At 43.0% G+C, this 22,245-nt stretch overlaps 1 protein-coding gene across 3 annotated transcripts in view; it reads left to right on the forward strand.

Annotated features, from left to right (window-relative positions):
- SHC3 (SHC adaptor protein 3) overlaps positions 1-22,245 on the forward strand; it is a 306,014-nt gene that overhangs the window by 54,946 nt on the left and 228,823 nt on the right. The gene's annotated exons all lie outside the window — the stretch shown is intronic.

A 22,245-nucleotide genomic window follows, 5' to 3' on the forward strand; every position in this document is an offset into this window, starting at 1 on the left:
GCACACTCATACACATATGCACACGCACATGCTCACACTATGGCAATACCAGGTCTCAGCCACAGAGATTCTGATCTAATTAGTTGGAGTGAGTCCTGAGCATTATTATTTTTAAAAACTGGGACGCGCGCAGTGGCTCACCCCTGTAATCCCAGCACTTTGGGAGGCAGAGGCGGGCAAATCACGAGGTCAGGAGTTCGAGACCAGCCTGGTCAACAGTGAAACCCTGTCTGTACTAAAAATACAAAAATTAGCCAGGAGTAGTGGCATGCGCCTGTGGTCCCAGCTACTCGGGAGGCTGAGGCAGGAGAATTGCTTGAACCTGGGAGGCAGATGTTGCAGGGAGCCGAGATTGAGCCACTGCACTCCAGCTGGGGTGACAGAGAGAGACTTCATCTCAAAAACAAAACAAAACAAAAAACTGAACACACACACACACAATCCTCAAAACCGTAGACACAAAGTTGTGGTAGTTACTCCATTATACACAGAACGACAACAACATTTCACATTGCTCACAGATGCTTTTCAGAATCGATTGACAGGGAAGGCTTCTACCAACTCCAGAACCCACAACTTTTGTTTGTTTTCAGTGGTGGTGGCCTCCCAGGAGCCCATTTGACTGTGTGTGCACCGCGATTTTTGGTGAATGGAGTTCATAATGACAAAACTTACTACAACTTGGAATGCAGCTGGCTTTGCCCGCATGGTCCCTCTCTGTCGCTGTGGCTGCCCTGTGGTGGACTCACCTGGGGGAATTGGAGGTGGGAGGCAGGTGAGGGGTCAAGCTGCCTTAGGCAGGCAGGGACTCTCTGTTGGTGGCCACTACTCCTGCCAGGATGGCTTCTCTGCAGGACCCTCCCCTCTCACTGTAGGGCCCAGGGTGTGACCAGCCCCAGGGTTTTGCACCAGCCCTTGTGGTTTCCAGGTGGTATTTTTTTGCATGATCTCCTTATTAAACTCTCCTCCACTTACCCTAGTGGAGCAGGCCTTTTCCACTTTCTGCTAGGACGCTGACCCGAACGAGGGACTGAAGTGAAGAGCGTGGTCAGCTTTATCTCTGAGGCACATGTGGGCTGCGTGTCCCAGAGGAATCTGCAAGCAGGCTGAGAGGGACAGATGCAGCACCGCTTGGGGCACTGAGCTGTGGCTGGGAGTTGGCAGCCAGCGTGATGATCTTGGGGAGGACGGAAAATTAAAGTAGGTGGCGGCATGTTTTGAAATACATGAGGGCACTAAAAACATAGTGCAGCCAGGGAAGAAAGTCCAGAACCACTTTCATGCACTCACACCACACACTCACACACGCCACACTCACACCACACACTCACGCCACACTCATACCACACACTCACACACACCACACTCACACCACACACTCACCCCACACACACACGCCACACTCACACCACACACACTCCACACTCACACCACACACACTCCACACTCACACCACACTCACACCACACACACACGCCACACTCACACCACACACTCACCCCACACACACACGCCACTCACACCACACACTCACGCCACACTCAACACCACACACTCACCACATACACACAGCACACAACACACACACCACACTCACCACATACACACATTACACAGCACACACCACACTCATCACATACACACACCACGCACAGCACACACACCACACACTCACACACACCACACTCACCACATACACACATCACACACAGCACACACGCCACACTCACCACATACACCACACACAGCACACACACCACACACGTCACACTCACCATATACACACAACACACACACACCACACTCATACACGCCACACTCATCACATAAACACATCACACACACACAGCACACACACCACACACACCACACACACATGCCACACTCACCACATACACACCACAACACACACTCACAGCACACACACGCCACACACCACACACTCACACCACACACTCATACCACACTCACACACGCCACACTCACACCACACACTCACACACGCCACACTCAACACCACACACTCACCACATACACACAGCACACACGCACACCACACTCACCACATACACACATCACACACAGCACACACACCACACACTCACACATGCCACACTCACCACATACACCACACACAGCACACACACCACACACACCACACTTACCACATACACACATCACACACAGCACACACACACGCCACACTCACCACATATGCCACACACAGCACACACACCACCCACTCACACACGTCACACTCACCACATACATGCACCACACACAACACACACACAACACACTCATATGCGCCACACTCATCACATACACACATCACACACAGCACACACACCACACACACACGCCACACTCACCACATACACACATCACACACAATACACACAACACACACACACGCTACACTCACACCACACACACGCCACACTCAACACCACACACCACATACACACAGCACACACACACCACACTCACCACATACACACATCACACACAGCACACACACCACACACTCACACATGCCACACTCACCACATACACACAGCACACACACCACACACACCACACTTACCACATACAAACATCACACACACACGCCACACTCACCACATATGCCACACACAGCACACACACCACACACATGCCACACTCACCACATACACACATCACACACAACACACACACCACACACTCACACACGCCACACTCACACCACACTCAACACCACACACTCACCACATACACACAGCACACACACACACCACGCTCACCACATACACACATCACACACAGCACACATTCACACCACGCACTCACGCCACACTCACCACATACACACACCACACACAGCACACACTCACATACACCACACTCACCACATACACACACCACACACAGCACATACTCACACACGCCACATTCACCACATACACACATCACACACAGCACACATTCACACCACGCACTCACGCCACACTCACCACATACACACACCACACACAGCACACACTCACATACACCACACTCACCACATACACACACCACACACAGCACATACACACGCCACATTCACCACATACACCACACACAGCACACACTCACACCACACACACGTCACACTCACCACATACACCACACACACCACACACACCACACTCATACACGCCATACTCGTCACATACACACATCACACACAGCACACACACCACACACTCACACATGCCACACTCACCACATACACACATCACACAAAACACACTCACACCACACACACACGCCACACTCACCACATACATCACACACAGCACACACTCACACCACACTCACCACATACATCACAAGCACACTCACACACACCACACTTGAACATGCCATGTATATCATACACTGACACACACCACATAAACACACAGTACACACATCATATGCGTTACACGTACCACACATATCACACACACCACACATATCACACACTCACACTCACATACACCACATAAACACACCACACACCACACATGCCACACTTACCACATACATCACGTACACCACACACACCTCATACATATACCACACACACACGCCACACATACCTTACACTTACACTCACACACAGCATATAAGCACAAAGCACACATGCCACACACACCACACTCACACATGCTACACACCACACACACCACATAAACACACGTACCACACTCACGCACACTACACACACCATTCAGGAACACCACACACACCACACACCACATAAACACACAGCACACACTACACACACACCACATACACTCATACCACACACCACATAAACACACATACACACTATACTCATGCACAATACACATATCACACACTCACAATCACACACACCACGTAAACAACACACTCATACACACTTTACTTACACATTCCACACACCACACACACTCATACCACATCACACATCATATAAACACACATATCATATAAACACACACTCACACATCTCATACACACCACACACTCACACATACCATACACACACCACATAAACAAACACACCACACACTCATAAACACACCCTGCACCACACACAACACTCACACATGCCACATACATTCACACATTTACACACACCACACGTACATACATACTGTACACACACATCACACACACAAACACACCCCACACTGCACACACCCCTCGCAGACACCATGCACTCACACTCACATAGACCACACAACCGACATAAACACACACATTCTCACACACACCAGACACACACACACACACACCACACTACAACGGGGTAAGCACATCTAAGCCTAAGACACAGCAACTTGGAAGGTGCCGGGTGGAAAAGCGAGTAGGAAAGGGATGGAGAGGTCTGAAGGGGGCAGCGACATGAAACTGGAGACACTCCTTGCACACACGGATGCTAATTACATTCCACAGACTGAGGAGTGCAATTGACTCAACTCGCTCTACTGGAGGCTCAAAGCATGCGTTTTATAAAGGTATGCTAGCCACTGTTTGGGGGCAGTTCATTGATTACAAAAATCCGTGTTTGGTTTTCTTAAGAAATACTGCTTCTGATATTTTTATTGCCTTTGTGTTTTGCAGAAGGCTTGGCTTTGGCCAAAGAACCTGGAATTAATTCCTCCACTCTGTGTTATGGCAAAACATGTGTTACCATGGTTTCTTAAAACAAAATTTCAATTAGCAGATGGAGCTACTGAGAGGAAAGTCTTATTGGGGTAGAAATTTGGAGCAGAATTAAGGCAAAAATATACACATTTCAAAGCCCTACCATTTAGAATGATAATGAATTATTGCCAACAGTATGGTGGTGTATCAACTATTGTGTTAAACATTCTTAATTGATATATATCTCACAAAAATTAGTAAATTCAGTACCAGAGTTTAGTTTACAATATGCTTTATTTTAGTCTATAATATTTTTAAACTTGGAGAATGTTGGATAGAGGTAGATGAAATACAGGAACTTATTTAGAATTCATTGTGGATGATCAAAGACTATTGAAACATGTTGAAATGTTGAAATGAATCAACAGAGATGTTCTAAATCATCACCAGAATTTAAATTATGCTATCTTTGTAGAGTATTTTAAACATTGGAAAATTACAAGGTGAAACTTAAAGTCAGTGGTTTGTTATTACTAACAATTTGTTCTCCCAGGGTAATATAATATTAGATGAGCACATGGCTGTTAGAACAAAGACTGCATTTCCCAGCTTCCCTTGCAGCTACACATGTTTGTGTGACTCACATCACAAAGGGCTTCAGAATATTTCAACTTCTTGGAGCAGTCCTTAAGATCCAGCAACCTTCACCCTTTGCTGTCTTCTTCATTCATTGCTTCCTCTTGCTTTCCAGCATGTGGTGCTGCTAAAACCTCTAGGCTTGATTTATGTGTGAGAGAAATTAACTTCCATCTACAAGAAGTAGAAACTATCTCGAGTTTACTTGTCACTTGCAGAAGAACCTAATTCTAAGTGTTGCAAATTCTTCCATGAATTCAATAGGTTTGAGACTTTAAAAGAGAAGCTGGTATACTTGACAAGTTCTCATGGAAGACATTGAATATCATGGTTTATAGGGAAACTCAGATACCTGGTTAGCACATGCTCTGTTCACCCACTGTTTCCTGGTACCCACTAGGAATAGGTGGGCATGTGACTATGGACATCAGTCAAAGACTTGTGTAAGTAGAAACTAGCTCATATTTCAGGCAGTTATGTTTGGGGTCAGGGTTGGTGAACAAGATGAATCTGCATCATATAGATCCATTTGTAAAAGGGATCTCCTGCATTTGATGGAGTCTGTTGACACCACCTTATTCTGTTACTCAGCAGACCTTTGGTTTGGTGTAATGCTGCTGCCAGGCTTCAGGCATCCTGAATCACGTGTGTGACCCTCCTGCCTGATTGCTCCTCTCCAGTGCTCTCTAGCTGATGAGGATATGGCCATTTATCTAGTGTGGCAAGCTATGGATAGATGATAGATAGATAGATAGATAGATAGATAGATAGATAGATAGATAAGAAAACAAACTCCAAATCCTGATTTTGGGGGGTAATCCAATATCTGGGGTTTGGGGAGAGGAGAAGGAGTCATCCAAAGCAAGGAGGAAAATGGGGAGGAGAGCATACCCAGCTCTGCCAGATGGTGCTGGGTTAGACAGGGAAGGGGACTGGATCCTTGGATTGGGAGAAGTGTGCATTCCTTGGTGACCTAGATAAGGGCAGCTGTGGAAGATTGCACTGGGGCCATGGGAGGGTGGGCAGAGAGAACACAGAGACCATGCTTACAAGGACACTTGCTATATAGTATAAAATGAAGAAGTGATATGAGGAGGGGTGGTGGCCTGAAAAGGAGGTGGAGCCAGGAAAAGAATGCAGTTGAAGAGGAAGTCTGAGGAATCTTCTCTTTAGTTCTGCTAGACTATTGCTTTGGGATCTGTTTTGAAGATGATGATAGATAGATAGATAGATAGATAGATAGATAGATAGATAGATAGATAGAATGATAGATATAGACAGAAGATAGAAAGAAGATAGAAGATGGATAGATGATAGAAAGAGATGATTGATAGAGATAGATATAGATAATAGATAGATAGGTTTGATAGATGATAGAGATGAGGGCATCTACTCAGAGGCAAGGGCCTGACTGGGAGAGCTGCTCCAAGGCTGGTGCCTGAACTTGGCCTGGGCTGTAGAGGGCTTCTACCTACACAGACAGAAAGCCACGTCCCCCTGGCTGCCCCACCTGCTGTCCCCTCCCCCCTCCCCCCCGGGGATTTCAGGGTATTTCATAAAGGGATTTAAGTCGAAACACTTCCCCTTGCCTGAGACATTTTCTATTCTGGGAAAAAAGATATCTGCTGATGAAATGCACTGTGGGATTCAGACTTTTCTTTAGGAACATACTGTATTGTTTTGCAGACACCTGTCTTATTCTGAAAACAGGAAGAAAATTTAGAATAGGTCTCATCTAAGAGAAGAATAAGGAATGTAATTCAATGGTGTCAGTGCTGTAAAGTAGGTTCCAAATGAAGAAAATTTAAAGCAACATTTAAGAGAGAGGTAACTGGTTGCAGGAAGTGAAAATTAAAGCAAGATTTTTTTTCCTAATGAAATCTGTCAGAACTAGATGTTTTTTGATGTTTTTGTTGCTGCATCACAAGGAAGTGATTTGATGTATTTTAGACTACATCCTGAGAGTGTGTGGGGTGTGTTAGAATACAGACATCGTGAAATGCATGGAAATTTTGGGAGGGATACACCAGGGTGCAGGTAACTTTGAGAGCGAAGCTAGTCCTCCCTCGGAGGCGTGAAGCCTCTGGATTGGAAGAGTTAAGACGTGAACCCAGGAGGAGACATTGATTTACAAAATGGGCCACAATTTGAAATTGCACTGGGGGTTGGGGCCCCTGTTGGAGGGCAAAGATATGCAGGCAGGCTGCTTCCCTGCAGGTCCAGTGGACCAGCAGAGAGCAAGCTCCTGATTGTTTCTGACTCTCCCAGGCAGCCCAGGAGAAGCCAGGCCAGTTCTGCAGGAGGGAGGCCAGTGAAGTGTCTCATTTACTTAGCACCAGGAAAGTCAGGACATTAAAACTGGGTAAAGGAAACGTCCTTTTCCTGGACTATTTCACCTGGTGACAAAGACTCTCCTTGACCAAATGCTAGTCAGGCTCCTCTCCTGTGAGCCCTCTTCCCAGCTAGTTCTCAACGTTTAGACTCCTGTTCTTCTTTGCTGCACTCAGTGCTAGCAATAATCCTGTCAAGTGGGTTTAGCCAGAACCCCTCACCCTCAATACCTGATCATTCTCCATATCCAACTGGGTTCTTCATCCTCCACCAGCCCTCAGGTCATGTGTGGTCACACCAGCCTGTCTTCTGCAAGAATCCTTTTAGGTCACTTTAGCCAGATTCCCCCATCCCCCCTGATGTTCCCTCTTAGTCATTTTCCATCCACTGGACCCCATCCTGCTCCTTGGCTATAAACTCCCATTTTTCTTTATTGTATTTGGAGTGATAATTTGGAGCCCAATTTCTCTCTCCAATTGCAAAACCCCACTGTGGTGGTCCGTATACCTGCCATGATCGTTCCCTCTGAATAAAGTCTGCTTTCCCATGCTTTAACGAGTGTCATGAATCACCTTTTTCTTTACCCCTTGCTACATGTTTAGATGGATCCTGCACCTGGATACCTTCTCATGAATCTGGGCATGTCTAGCCTCTGGGGACAGGGGAGCAAAGCTGCCCTGAAGCAGCTCTGAGCACCTCTGCAAGGCCACTGGCCGTGCCCACACTTGTTCCAGTTCACTTGCTGGCTGGGATGTGGTGAGCCCTTTCTTATTTTTAAGTCTTGTTTTTAATGTAAGCCTGTGCTTACATTATGAAATTGTTTCTTCAGCGACTCTGTGGTAACATAGCTTGGTAAATTACATAGGTTTATGAATATGTGTGTGTTACTAAAGATTAGCAGTGAGCCCAAACAGGATGAAATAATGGAAGTGGAAGTCTCTGATGTTAAAACCTTCAAACTGATTTTTAAGACTTTGGAAATTGCTTCCTTCTGATAGAGCAATACTTATTTTGTGGGCTTTTTTTTTTTTTTTTATGGAGTCTTGCTCCGCCAGGCTGGTGTGCAGTGGCACAATCTTGGCTCACTGCAATCTCCACCTCCCAGGTTCAAGCAGTTCTCCTGCCTCAGCCTCCCAAGTAGCTGGGATTACAGGCATGCACCACCATGCCCGGCTAATTTTTTATATTTACTAGAGACGGAGTTTCACCATGTTGGTCAGGCTGGTCTCGAACTCCTGACCTCAGGTGATCCACCTGCCTTGGCCTCCCAAAGTTCTGGGATTACATGCGTGAGCTACTGTGCCTACCCACGTGGTGTTTCAGTGACAGTATTATCTGTTCCTTTAAGTGGGGAGAACAGTAAGACTATGGGTCAATGGAGATAATTTTAGTGTTTAATTTTTTACAATTTGGTACATTTGTTTTAATTGCTTAGAAAGTTTACTGACGATGAAATATGAGGAAAATAAAAGCAAGTTTGTTCAGGGTGGATCAATGTTTTTCCCAGCTTCCTCTTTAGACATTCTTTGTCTTGCCTCTTAAGAGAGTGGAGAGGGGACCTAATAAGTGGGGGGCTCTGAATGCCTTCTGGGGAATTTGGACTTTATCTGATGTCCTTTCATGTGCCATTGTGTGTGTTTCATTTTCTAGTCCTGCTTTACATGAATTATGTTTACAACTTAATGAGATCTATTTTTAGTGACTGCATCAGAACTTTTACAGCCAATGATATTGACTTTCAAAGTGAAACTGCCTTTGCAGAATTATAATGAGAGAAATCTAACATGACTGACTCCGTCTTTCTTCCAACCTCACAGGCTAAACTATTTTTTTTTGCATATTTTAGCACAGAGGCCAAGATAACCATAAGAGGAATGTAGTTTATAGTTCAACTTAGAGGCGAGGGAAACTGACCTGCCTCCTTGTCAGGAGGCTGAAGCCATTCATAAGAGGAGGTTAGAATTATGATAGGGCCTGAACTTTGCTAAAGAATAGGCAGCATTGAACAATGACCTGCCATTGCTGAGCATGTTTTCCTGTAAATTGCTGACTGCCCAGGAGTCATGTAACTGGGGGTCGCAAGATTCATAACTTCCTCAATTACTCCTATAGATAACATAATTTTAGTGAAAACTAAAGAACTGGTCTTTGGGACATTTTTTCAGATTTAGCCTCTTAGTAAACCAAGAGACACCACCTGGTCTTGAGAACCTCCCTTTCCCCTGGATGACTCAGCTGCAGGAAGACAGCTTTAGAGGCTCCTGTGATTTCATCCCCAGCCAATCCATTGTTCCAGTGCCCCAGCCCCCTGCTCGCCAAAGTACCCTTAAGAAACCCCAGCCTCTGAATCCTCAAGGAGACGAGTTTGAGAAATTTCTCCCTGTTCTCCTCGCTTAGCTGGCCCTGCCATTTTTAAATTCTTTCTCTGCTGTAACACCTACTGTTCTCAACAAAACTGTGGTTTTGTTGTTGTTATTGTTTATTTATTTCAGGGAATCAGGCAACAAGAACCTGTTGGGCTGTGACAAAAGTAGGCATTAGGGAAACTACATTTTTATTTTAATAATTTTTGTGATTTACCAAAGCATTTTTAGAACCAGCTAATTTTTTTCCATTCTTCCCTCTCCCCTCCCTTCCTTTATCACTTATTGAACATCTAGATGGTATAAAATGGATGTGGTTAATTTTAGGTGTCACTTTGACTAGGCTATGGTACCCAGATAGGTGGTCAAACACAAGTCTAGAAGTCACTGTGAAGGTTTTTGTTTTTTTTTTTTAGCTAGATTAACATTTAAATCAGCAGGCTTTGTGTAAAGCATATGGCTCTCCATAATGTGGGCAGTCCTCGCCGAATCAGTTGAAGGACTTAAGAGAACAACACCAACCGCCCCTGAGAAGGAGGAATTCTGCCTCCAGACTGGCTTGCTACTTAAGCGGCAGCACAACGCTTCCCTAGGTCTCCAGCCTTCTGGCCCATCATGCAGATTTTGGACCTCACGTTATAGGTTCACAATTGTGAGAGCCAATTCTATAAAATAAATCTTCCCCCCCCTCTCTCTTTTGCTACACACACACACATACACACACACATACACACACACACACACCCTATTGGATCTGTTTCTCTGGAGAATGCTAATATAATAAATGAATTCAAGTCCATTAAGAAGCATTTGTTGACAACCTGATGGGAATTATCCTGACCTTTGTGCAAGTCCATGCAACCAGGGAGCAGACTATCACAGACCAGTGTGATGGGCACAAAGAGATATGTGTGTGGAGTGTCAGGGGAGACTGTGGCTAGAAGCGACAATGTTGGCTTGGTGGTAGGATAAGGCTTTTTAGCAAAAGGCATGATTAGGGCTGGGTATTGAGTTGACTGATGCTCATGTCCTGTAAGAACACCAGTCATGGCCCACACCTGGAGGGACAAGGTGAATGAGGACTGAGGGGCCTCCAGGGGATTGAGGGGTGATTCTGGTCAGCACACAGAGCTTGGTACACACAGTGGGGAGAGTCAGTTGGATTGCTGCCTTTGGAATCAACCAAGCCATAAATCCTGACCCTCAGGTGACTTGACTGATGGCTTTTGCAAATAAATTTTCTCTAACTGTATAAATCCAGAGTATTAGGCAGTAGGCAGAGTTCCTGGGAGGCACAGTGGACCATGACTTGCTGCTACAACCAGGAACAACCAGGAACAGTGCAGCCAGAGAAATCACCCAGCAGCATCACGGGCCCTGCCCTTGAGGCCACAGTCACAGGGAGCAGACCCTGAACTCGCTCCCAGTCGTAGCTTCCTGGACATGCCAGCCTCATTTGCCTTCTTATGAGCGTTCCACGCTCTGTACAGGGAAGGCATGACACAGATGTGGGAAGGCTGTTGGGGGAGCCTGTCTACAGCAGGAGCCATGGCCAGCTGCTCAGAGTAAGCCCAGGCCACAGCCCTGCTCCTCTGCTCCTCTCATCTTTTTTTTTTTTTTGAGACAGAGTCTCACTCTGTCACCAGGCTGGAGTGCAGTGGTGTGATCTCGGCTCACTGCAACCTTTGCCTGCCAGTTTCAAGTGATTCTCCTGCTTCAGTCTCCCCAGTAGCTGGGACTACAGGTGCACGCCACCACGCCCAGCTAATTTTTGTATTTTTAGTAGAGATGGGGTTTCACCATGTTGGCCAGGATGGTCTCGATCTCTTGACCTTGAGATCCACCCTCCTCGGCCTCCCAAAGTGCTGGGATTACAGGCATGAGCCACCGTGCTCGGCCTCCTCTCATCCTTTAATTTCTGCATTCAGTACATGTCCTGCAAATGCCTGCTTAGCACAAGTCCTGGTCAAAGGAAGTTTTCTTTGGAAAAATAAGTACCTTAAGTTACACTTGGAAATAGGTTAGAAATGGTGTCACATTGTGCATCCCCAGTGTCCTCTAGCCAGCGATCACTGCAGGCTGTTTCAAGGAAACCTTCTACAGCAAGTGGAGGGGAGACTCTCATTAGAGATGAAACTTCCTGCCAAATACAGCCAAAATACATGCTATTGAAGCACAGAACACTTTTGTCCCTAATTCTAAGCTATTTTCTTTATCTCCATTGATTATAAGTTCTCATTTTCTTTACAACATAAAATTTTAATACTATATAATTCTAGTGATTTAGTTATCACTAGAGAATTATTTCTATGAGTGTGTGTGATTTCACCTATTTTTATGTCTAGATGGTTCAGGATTTACTTATTCTGTGAAAAATCACTTCTCACTGTGGTGCCATCAGGTCAAAATATAGTTTTGATGTTACAGATTTTGCAACCTCATTGTGGTGGACGTCTGCCTGTGGACTTCCCTTCCTGAAATAGATTCCCAAGGCATTCCAGGTAATACAGGTTAGGGTGGTAAATCACACTTTCCCACCTTCCCCATGCCAAGGATGACCCGTGGCCTCAGTTGGCCCTGCCCAGCTCTTTTCAGGGATTGGTGTGGTTATTGGCAGGGGGAGGATTTTGCTCTTCTCCTTGGATGTTGTATATGGTAAACAATATGAGCCTGGAGTTGCCCCTGGCAATCTTTGCCCTCAAGTGGAGAGAGCTGGCCTGAGGTGAACGTGACAGAGAGGAGAGCAGCCCCCAAAATTGGAGAGGACAGGTCTCGGTGACATCATTTGAATCCCCAGGGCCAGCCACACCTGAACCCAGACTCATGCCTCTAAGCCAATGAATCACTTCCAGTTTTTCTTTGCTTAAGCTAGTTTTAAAAAATTATTAAAGTTAAAAAATTTTTAAATTGTGGTAAAACGCACACAACATAAAATTTAGCATCTTAACAATTTTTAAGTGTATAATTCAGTGGCATTAAGGACATTCATATTGTTGTGCAGCTAACACCACCATCCATCCCCAGAACTCTTTTCATCTTGCAAAGCCAAAACTCTGTTCCCATTAAACAGCACATCCCCATTCCTCCTCCTGCAGCCTCTGGCAATCACCATTCTACTTTCCATCTCTATGAATGTGACTACTCTAGATACATTTCATATGAGTGAAATCACACAGTTTTTGGTTTTTTGTGATTGACTTATTTCACTTAGTATAATGTTGTCAAGGTTCACCCCTGTTGTAGCATGTGACAGAATTTCCTTCCTTCGAAAGGTTGAATAATATTTCATGGAATTGATGTAACACATTTTGTTTATCCATTCACCTGTCAATGGAGGAGGGTGACTTCCACATTTTGGCTATTGTGAACAATGCTGCTATGAACATGGGTGTATTATTATTAAACTTTTAAATTTTGAGATCATTACAGATTTGTTACAGTGGGTAGTCAGACACAAGCAGGGCAGGAGAGGGCCCCATCACTCAGGAATGTCAGGCGACCATCAGGTGATGGTCAGGTGGTTGTAAACTGTCTCTCTAAAATAATAATTGCTCTAATTGGTCACAGCCGGTGCCAGGGAAAGGCAGTCTCCTAGGAAACAGAAAAACACCTAAAGCTGGTGATCAGCAGCTTCCTGATAAGATCTCAGGAGTTGAGTGAGTGGGCTCAAGCATGTACAATAAGAGGCAAAATGGCAGAGTTTAATTGGTATATGACCTTCCCCAAGGAACACTCGACTGATAAGGGGAAAACGCTTCAAGTGAGTATGTGTACAACTTCAGCAAACACACGGCACATGCAGCCCCTTCCACGTGCTGGCAGGTCACTGCACATGTGGACAGCCCACCCCAAGGGAAGAATTAGGGGAGAGGTAATGCAACCCTGGAAGCATGCCAACATCTAAGACCCAAATCAAAGGTCAAACCATACCCTTGAATCTCTCAAGTTGCCTCTTGGCCCTCTTCCGAGTGTGCTTTACTTTCGTTCCTGCTCCAAAACTTTTAAATAAACATTTACTCCTGCTCTAAAACTTGCCCCAGTCTCTCACTCTGCCTTGTGCACCTTCGCCAAATTCTTTCTTCTAAGGAGGCAAGAATTGAGGTTGCTGCAGACCCATACGTGCCGCTGCTAACATACTTTTGTGCTGTGTGACTTGGGTATGTTCCCTAGTGCTAACAGATTCACATTGTAAACAAAAATAAAATCCTAAGCTCCTCAACCAACCAAATAGACACTTTCTGGGCCAAGGGAAACCTGAAAAACTAAATTTCAGGCCATAATGGGAAGGGAGAGATTAGACACCCTCATTATACCCCCTCACTTTTGAAGCCTAGGCACAGTTGACCAGCATTAATATTAAAATAGAGACCATAAGACTGACAAAACAGACTCTTTGGCAATAAGGTACCAAATTCCAACCTGACTCTGGTATAGCCTCACATACAGATAACAGGCCCTAAAGGAAATTAAAGTATTTCACCCCAAAATATATTTCTTTGACATATTTTGAAATGGTCCAGCAAAGTTGTGTGTTGTGGGGAAATTTGCCTCTGTAGAGAATTTCCTTTCCTTTCTAGTATTTCCTAGATCTAGGAGAGATTTAATGAAGAATCTGATACCTTTTCAGGTCTGAAAGGAAACATTTACCATGTACTCTCTCTGAAGCTTGCCACTTAAGAGGCTTCATCTACATGACAGCTTCATGTACATCTCAGCTCCCACAATGCCCCTCATCTTAACTTCAAGCGTTTCTTTATGCTGACTTTACCTCTTTCGGCAAAGTTTAACTTTTCAACCATTTGCCAATCAGAAAATCTTTGAATCCACCTATGACCTGGACCCTTGTCTCTGAAATATATAGGCCGAGGCGGGTAGATCAATCAGGAGTTCAAGACCAGCCTGGCCAACATGGCGACACTCGTCTCTACTAAAAATATAAAATTAGCCAGGCATGGTGGTGCGTGCCTGTAATCTCAGCTACTCAGGAGGCTGAGGCAGGAGAATTGCCTGAACCCGGGAGGCAGAGGTTGCAGTGAGCCGAGATTACGCCATTGCACCCCAGCCTGGGTGACAAGAGCAAAACTCCATCTCAAAAAACAAAAACAACAACAACAACAAACTCAAGCTATACCTCGCCATCTCTGGTGCACTTTCTCAGGACCTCTTGAGACTGTACCCCAGACCATGATCATTCATAAAGTCTGATAAATCCCTTTAAGTATTTTACAGACTTTGGCTCTTTTGTCAACAACATGCAGTTGTAAGAAATAATAGAGATAGAGAGATCCTCTGTATTGTTTACCCAGTTTTTCCCAGTGGTAACATCTTGACAAAACTATAGTACAATATCACAGCTAGGGAAACTAATAAAAAAAATAGAGAAGATCAACAAAATTAAGTTTTTTTTTTAACAAAAGCAATAATGAAGGAAAATGTTGGCATTGATACAATCCACTCCTCTTATTCAGTTTTTTTTTCTGTTTTATTTTACATGTACTTGTTTGTGTATGTGTGCCTGTGTGTAGTTCTGTTACCAGAAAGAGGTCCTGATCCAGACCCCAAAAGAGGGTTCTTGAATTTTGCAAGAATTCAGGGCAAGTCCATAAAGTGAAAGAAAGTTTATTTAAAAAGTAAGGGAATAAAAGAATGGCTACTCCATAGGCAGAGCAGCCCCGTGGGCTGCTGGTTGCACATTTTTATGGTATTCTCTTGATTATATGCTAAATAAGGGGTGGACTTTTTCATGCCTGCCCTTTTTAGACCATGGAGGGTAACTTTCTGATGTTGCCATGGCATTTGTAAACTGTCCTGGCACGGATGGGAGTGTAGCAATGAGGATGACCAGAGGTCACTGTCATTGCCATCTTGCCTTTGGTGGGTTTTAGCCGGCTTCTTGACTGCAACCTGTTTTATCAGCAAGGTTTTTATGACCTTATCTTGTGCTGACCTCCTATCTCACCTTGTGACTAAGAACACCTTAACCTCCTGGGAATGCAGCTCAGTAGGTCTCATCCTCATTTTGTCCAGTTCCTATTCAAGATGGAGTTGCTCTGGTTTAAATACCTCTGAAGGTTTTATGCAATTTTATCATATATGTAGGTCTGTGTATCCACCACCACAGTCGAGATATGGAATAGTCCATCCCTACGAGCATCCCTGTGTTCTCCTGTCATGCTCACCTCTCACTGCCTCCCTCCACCTTCCATAGTGCCTGGCAACGACTAATCTGGTTTCCACTTCTATAATTTTGTCAGTTGGGGAATGTTATTAAATGGAATCATATAGTAGGTAATCTTTTGGGATTGGCTTTTTAATTTAGCATAATCTCTGGAGATTCATCCAAGTTGTTGCTTGTATCAATCATTCATTTAAAAAAATACTGAGTAGTATTTTGCACTATACCACACATACTGCAGTTTATTCACTCGTTGAAGGACACTTGGGCTGTTTCCAGATTTCAGCTATTACTAATAAGGCTGCTATAAATATTCGTGTGTAGGTGTTGTGTGAATATAAGTTTTTATTTCTCTGGGATAAATGCCCAAGGATACAAATTGTGGGTCATATGGTATTTTGCAGGTTTGGTTATATAAGAAACTGCCAAACTGTTTTCAGGGTGGCTGTACCATTCCATATTCCCAGCAATGTAGGAGTGACTCAGTTTCTCTGTATCATCCCCAGCATTTGGTGTTGTCACTAATTTTTATTCTGATAGATGTATATGTAGTGATATCCCATTATGATTTAAATTTGCATTTCCCTAATGACTAATGGCATTAGACTTATTTTCATGTGTTTATTTGTCATCTGTATGTCCTCTTCGGCGAAATGTCTGTTTACATCTTTTACCCATTTTCTAATTGACTTTTCTTAATTGTCAAGTTTTGCAAGTTCTTTGTTTATTCAGGATACTAGTCTTTGGTTAAATACATGGTTTGCAAATATTTTCTCCTGATCTGTAGCTAGTTTTTGCCCTCTTAAAATTTATTTTTGAGTTTTCAGTTTCTCTGGTGACTTTTTTTTTCTCCCTCAATTTTTCCGAATTATTTTCTCTACTTCTAGTCTCTCTCTGGTTGTTTCTTCCTGTTAAGGTTGGTGGAAGGATAACAGGAATAGGGGGAAAGAGGAATACAACAGAGGGGGAAAGTGAAATAGTAGATTTGAAAATTAAGATGAAGAAGAATTAAAATTTCTATCCCTGGAAGGAACCTCGGGGAACTGGTGACAGTTGGTGCCATTTGGGAGACAGGCTGGTAAGTGGGGCATACTTTCCATGATTGAATCTTCGATTCCTCATGATGTGTTACTTACTTGTAAACATCTCTGTGTCTCTTCTCTTTCTGTCTTAGCAAAAGCAGAATATAACTTCCAAACAAATACAGAAGAAAAAGAATAGGAAGAAAGGATTACCAATTTAATTGAAAGTAAACAGAAAACTAAATCAGATTAAATAACCAACCAAATATGTCTGTAATCACAAGGAATGAAAATGGATTAAACACATCCAATAAAAGAAATTCCATTTGAAATAAGAAAAAACATTTATGTTCTATGGTTTATGAGAGAGACACCTAAAATATAATAAGCAAGATATGTTGCCAGGGATGTGGTATACAACTTTTTCTGATAGTAACCAAAAGAAAAATGGTAGAGAAATACAAAATTTGGATAAAGTAGACTCTGTCATTACTTGATGATGAAAGAATAATTTACCAGGACAACACACCAATCTTGAAATTATGTGACTTAATAACTCATCTTCAGGGTCTATAAAGCCCAAATATACAAAGACAGTGGCAGATTTTAACATCTCTTTCAGATTAATCAGACAAATATTTAGTAAAGATATAAAATATTTGAAGGGCAAAATTAAAAGCTGCAACTAAATCGTATTCTTAGAATCTTGTGCCAAACAAATAATTGCTAATATTTGTTGACTACTTACCATGTGTGAGGCAACATTCTAGGTTCTTTACATGACCAACTCATGCTAAATCAGAACATAATGAGGAAACTGAGGCAGAGATAAGTTGAATAATTAACCCAGGATTACTCAGCTAGTAAGTACAGAGGTGGAATCCCTACTCATCTGATTCTGGAACCCAAACTCTGGAATTAGAAAAATTAGATATTAATGAATCAGCCATTCAACTCAAGAAGGTAGACAAAGAGAATACGGTAGACCCAAAATAGTAGAAATAAAGAAGTAATAAATGTGAAAATGTAAATTAAGGAAATTGGACACTAATTTAAAAAATAGAGATGATCAACAAAATTGTTATTTTTGAACAAAAGTAATAATAAAGAAAAATACTTCGCTAACCAAATCAGGATACAAAAAACAGAAAGCTTTTAAACAATGTTAGTAAAGAGAATGGGGCATAATTATTAATATAATACAGACAAAAAAAAGTAAGAGAATATAAGGATTAGGTTTGTATCAATGAATTTAAAAACTTAGATGAAACTGGCAATGATCAAATAACCAAAGCTGACACAAGAAGAAAGAAAAAACTTTAGTGGTCCTGTAATTGGTTAAGAAATTGAGTTTGTAGTGAAAGGTCTATCTATAACTTTCACCCTTCACCTTTTTCCCAGGGTCAGATAATTTATTAATGTGCTTTGTCAACATCAAGGAACATATAATCTCTATTTTATAATAGTTCTGGAGAATGCAAAATGAACTCTGGTTCCCTAAACCATGGGATTGGTATATAATATTTTTTCTTAAAAAGATATAAAAAGCATAACTGACATACAATAAATTGCACATGTCTAAAGTGTAGAATGTGATTAATTTTGACATATGAATATGCCTGTGAAACCACTACGATGATTAATATAATTAACACATCCATCATTCTCCCTTCATAGTCTCACTCCTGCTGTTCCCCACCTCCCCCATCCCTAGGCAGCCACTCATCTGCTTTCTGTCACTGCTTATGAGTTTGCATTTTCTAGAGTTTTATGTAAAGGAAACTCCCTTTTTGTCAGCGTCTTTCACTTCGCCTGATTACTTTGAGATTTATTGATATTGTTATGTGTATTAATATTTCATGCCTTTTCATTGTTGAGCAGTATTACATGGCTATGCCATGATTTATCAATTCATCTGTTGGGTTAGTTCCAGTTTTTGGCTATTACAAATAAAACTGCTATGAACATTCATGTAGAAGTCTGAGTATATTTCTCTTGTGTAAATATCCTTCATTTCTCTTGTATAAATAGGAGTAAAATTGCTGGGTCATATGGTATATGTGTGTTTAAATTTTAAATAAAATGCCTCACTGCTTTTTTTTAAGTGGTTGTACCATTTTACATCCCCACTAGCAGTGTATGAGAACTCCAGTTTCTCTGCATCCTCATCATCAATTGGTATGGTTTTCTTTTTAAATTGTAGATATTCTAATAGGTATGTAGTGGTATCTCATTGTAGTTTCAATTTGCATTTCCCTAGTGATTAATATTGTTGAACTTCTTATGTGCTCATTTTCCATTTTTATATTTTCTTTGGGTGAAATGTATTCTAATATTTTGTTCATTTTTTATTGAGATGTTTGTTTCTTACCTGCAAAATCATGATCAAAATAACATGATTATCTTTTTATACCACTAAGTTTTGGGGTATTTTTTGATGCAGCAATAATAACCAGAACAGCTTGTCAGGCTAGAGGGTGCAAGAGACTACTCTACAATTGGCAAGAGTGCAGGAGCCTGGAGCGCCTGACCACTGGGAGGACAATGGGCCTTCCCCTGGTGAGTCTGTGAGGGGACCACCAAAATCCAGAGACACAGCAAGAGCAGTCTGGGAGACAGGATGTGTTGCCCACATTCAGGGAGTTGCAGTAGGAGAGATCTCTTAGGGCCACCACCTAACTGCTTCGAAAGGGCTTGTTTTAGGTCGGGCTGCTATAACAAAGTGCCATAGACTGGATGGCTTAAACAATAGAAATTTATTTCTCATATTTCTGCAGACTGGAATTCCTCAATCGGGTGCCAGCATTTTTGGGTTATGGGGAGGGCTCTCTTCTGGGTTGCAGACTGCCACCTTCTTGTGTCCTCACATGGCAGAGTGCAGAGAGGAGAGGCAAGCTGTCTCATGACTCCTGTAAGGGTACTTATCCTATTCGTGAGGGCTCCACCCTTATGAGCTCATCTAGTCCTAAATACCTCTCAAAGACTCCCCCCTCTAATACCATCACATTGTGGGGTAGGGCTTCAACATAGGAATTTGGTGGAGATACAGACATTCAGTTCCTTACAGTGCTTCTCAGAGGAGGAGTTGGCATTTGATGGCAGCCAGTCCCAGAAAGGACTTAGTCGTTTTGCAATAGTTTCTGTCAGGTAAAGACTCTTGCCCCATCACCTTTCTCTGGCTGAGCCCAGGTAAGTCAGAAAGACTAGCCAGCCAGTGGGGGCAACAGTGACAAGCAAGAAGGAGGAAGCATGACAGCAGGTTCCTTCTGCAGCTCTGCTCAGGGAGAGAAAACAGGGCTACCTAAATGAGACTGCGCTGGTCACTTAAAATGACTGTAAGATTTTTTTTTTTTTAACTTGGAAGTGGTCTGCAAGTTTGGGGGCCTGCCCAGGCAGAGGCAATGTTGATGAACATCCTCTGCTGAGTAAATTTTTAAAGAGATAATGGGAAAGCAAAAACAAAGTTGTGTTTTTGTTACATTGTACCAGTTGAGCTTGTTGGGTGTGTTTTATAAACATGCACAACATATGCCTTTTTAAAGGGTCTGTAATATCCAACATGCAAAGGAATATTGAAAAGCACTTACTGTCTATTTAGGGCTGGCTAAGTAATGCACAGCAGTCAGCAACTGGTTGAAAATAATTTTTCCTCTGGCATTTCTCTATTATTGCTATTTATATGCAGGGCGTCTTTATTTTCATATGATATTGCACACCTATAGGAGGCAATGCTGGTTGCTTTTTCTCATTATACTGAGGTAGGGAGATAGAGAGTTGGGATATAAGTGGGTCACTAAAGGGAGCCTGGAGAGGTTGTCCTCAGGGAGGGAACAAGCACTGATTGCAGGAGTCTTTGGAGGAAGTGGGAGGGAAGGCAGGCAGAATGAGCCATCCAGATAGGCTCCTGGGAAAATGGTGTCTTCCCCGAGGGTCTGGACCCCACGCACTGCACTCAGGGGAAAACCTGGGTCCAAGGTGGCAAAGCTTAGCCATGGGGTGGTTAGTCTAGGTGAGGGTGGGCAGTTCCAAACACCCAGAGCAAGGAATGGGATCCAGAGCTGGTAAGTGGAGCAAGTCAGTGCCCCCGAAGCTAAGCTTTCATACCGCATTGCACAGACTCACCTGATGTTTCCTAAGACCATTCCTTTTGAAAAAGCGAAATACTGTCTTGAGAGAATTAAGGTGAAAAAGGCAGAGACAAACAATGGTGGGGACCAGAAATCAAGGAAAAATCCAGAAGGGGAAAAAATGTTAGTGGTGTCGATCCCATCCTCCTCGCTCTGGCAACCACTTTCTACCTTTGGAATTTTGGGAACCTCAACGGGAAAAATGCTTTTTTTTCTCAGCGTCCATCCACTTAATTTTGTGCTGTGTTGCTATTTCGTCCAGTGTTGAATGTTTATATATTAAGTTTTCAGGTGTTTAAAATTAATAGAGTTTATGGTACCAGAGATTCCTATGACAACATTGGAATGTTTCAAATAGCATTGCTGATAAATATGCATGCAAAACTCATGTTTCTGTGGAAGAAAAAGTCTGATGGAGGAGTTTGCATTTTCATTCTCTTGCCTTGTGGGAAATCCAGAGGGAGGATGTCAAGTACGATGATAAAGACATGAGATCGATTCTCCCACACTTCACCTGGTGGCAGCCTCCTTCCTTCATAGTCACTCTCCACTGAAAATTCTGCTTTAACAGGTGAGGGGTGGGATGTTGTTATCTAGGTGCTATACCATCTCGGAAATGCCTCATTTAGGGGATTTTGTTGTGGGAGCATCATAGAGTGTGTTTACACAAACCTAGATGGTCTAGCCTACTACACACCTAGGGTATACGGTTTGCTCCTGGGCTACAAACCTGTGCAGCATGTGACTGTACTGAACACTGTAGGCAATTGGAACACAATGCTAAGTACTTGGGTATCTAAACACAGAAAAGGTACAGTAAAAATGTGGTATTATAACCTTATGGGGCCATGGTCATATATGCAGTCCATTATTAACCAAGATGTTCTTTTCAGTGCATGACTGTATTGTAATTTGCAGGAATTTTATTTTATATTTGCAGTCCCTGTAAC

The sequence above is a fragment of the Pan paniscus genome, chromosome 11 (genome assembly GCF_029289425.2).
Source record: "Pan paniscus chromosome 11, NHGRI_mPanPan1-v2.0_pri, whole genome shotgun sequence".
In the NCBI taxonomy this organism is placed as follows: Eukaryota; Metazoa; Chordata; class Mammalia; order Primates; family Hominidae; genus Pan; species Pan paniscus.